We start from the raw sequence: 2,553 nt of genomic DNA, 5'->3' as shown, positions 1-2,553 counted from the left end.
TATATATCATATAAGGAAATTAATTAAAATAGTTTAAAATTATAAAAATAGTTTCAAGCCACGATGTAAAAAAATGAAGTTTATAAATTAAATCTACAATTACAGAGACCAAATATATAAATTAGTTAATAAGTCGTTCAAAAATATATTATATTATTATAATATTAATGAAATATATAATATATTATATTAATATTTATGATATTTTTATGGCATTATATTAATTTAATATATGTATATATATATTATAAGAAAATTAATTAAAATACCCTATTTTCATGTATTATCTTTTTAGTCATTTCTCTTTTAAAATTACCAAAATAGTTGTTGGTCTGTAATATAAAAAAATGATTTTTCTAAATTAGGTCCACAATTGCAAGAACCAAATATGTAAATTAATTAATAGGTCGTGCAAAAAATTGTCCACATGTGTTTTTCCAAATTTACATATTTGGTTTCTACAATTGCGAACTTGGTTCAAAAACTTGGTATTATATTAATTTAATACTTATGAATACATATCTATACTATATTATAAAGCATTTGACAAAAACTCTTAAAAACCATTTTTTATGCATAAAGTATTGTATATTAATGCATATTACTTAAAATTCAAGATTACAAGTAAATTATGCATAAGTACAACTTATTAAAGTTTCATGTTTGAATTCGCGTAACTAACTGCGGATAAACATAACCACTTAGAGGATAAACATCTCATTTTAAAATATAAAAAATCTAAAATATAATTAGGATAATTATCGAGTTATAACAAAATGAGATGTTTATATTTTAGATTTTTTATATCTAATATATATATATATATATATATATAATATTGTTATATTGCATACAAATAAATATATTGATATAATAGTTATTTAATGTATATTATTGTGTCACATGTAAATAAATATGTCGATATAATATTTTATCAAAATATATAATACCAACATAAGAGTAACGTCTATTATTAAAAGGCAAATTCTATTCATACCCCTTTTCATTAAACCTATTAATTTTTGGGCAAATTGCATGAAAAAGTAACGTACTTTAACTTGATTCCTATTTTGGGTAACGAACTTTCAAAACTTTCATTTTGGTACCTAAGATGTAAAGTTTTAAACATTTAAGTACCCAGGTAACTCGGTGAAGACTAATTTTAGACTAAAAAAAACTAATTTTAGATTTAAAAAAAATCCACATCACTAACCACGTCAGCAAATAATACCGAGTTGGATACCACATCACTCGCCACATCAGCATGATAATCGGTTAATACTTCAGCCAGTTACTCAGGTACTTAAATGTTTAAAACTTTACACCTTAGGTACCAAAATGTAAGTTTTGAAAGTATGTTATCTAAAATAGGAATCAAGTTAAAGTATGTTATTTTTTCATACAATTTGCCCTTAATTTTTCATACTCTTTCCTACACTAAATAATAGTAAAACACAAAAAACAATGTTTTTTATTTTCGTATTTAATCTTTTAAATAATTTTTGTTTTAAACGTTATGCTTTTTTAGTTTATTATTTTTAACCTTATTTAATCAATGTATTCATGTGTATGATTAAAATTTAATTGTTATTTCTATACGTTTAATCGATATTAAATATCGAGTAGTCCATGTAGTTGCATCAACTGTATAGATTGCAATTAAACACCACAAAATTACATATATATGATATAAAATAATACGATTAAATAAAAGAAATTCAATTAGGCTCATTTTCAAGTTATTGACTAAGACGATTATAATGATGTAATTTATAAAAAAAAACGTACTTTTCAATATATTGTAGTTAGTTAATGATTTTTCATGTTAATAAGATAAAGGTATAAAAATAAAAACTAAAAAGTAAGAAATATAACACAAATTAAATAAATAACTATATAGGTATAAAATGTAATTATTAAAAATAACATGTACGTATTTATAATATTTAATAATATGGTTAAATTMAAAAATATTGCACAGTGAACTCATTGTGAAGGTAAATGACGATACGGTTACAATGATATAATTTGTTAAAAAACCACGTATTTTTAATATATTTTAATTAATATATAATTTTATATGTTACTAAGATAAGAGTGTTAAATTGAAAATAATAAAGTAATATATATATATATATATAAAATTAATTAAATAACTATAATTACATAAAAGATAAGTATTAAAAGTGACTTTTTCTATGATATTTAATGAAATCAACAAGTTTAAAAATATTCAATATTAGGTTTAGTTTTTAAAGGTATTGTCAAGACGATGATAATGATGTAACTTTTTAAAAATGAAACATATTTTTTTAACGTATCTTATTCAGACATTGTTTGGAAAAAATAAGTTAGCTTATTTTCTGTGTGCACGTTTGGATAACCATAACCTAACTTATAAGTTAACGTATTGAAACGTTACTCGGAGTAGTGTTTTAAGAGCTTATTGTGACTTTTTCCAATTATAACCSTCATTAATATTAATTATTATTTATTACTATTAATAATAAATAAATATTAATTACTATCAATTATTAATAAATATTAAAAAAA

This window comes from Cynara cardunculus (genome assembly GCF_001531365.2).
Source record: "Cynara cardunculus var. scolymus isolate 2C chromosome LG 10, CcrdV1, whole genome shotgun sequence".
NCBI lineage: Eukaryota > Viridiplantae > Streptophyta > Magnoliopsida > Asterales > Asteraceae > Cynara > Cynara cardunculus.
Note: the sequence above shows the minus strand (reverse complement) of the source record.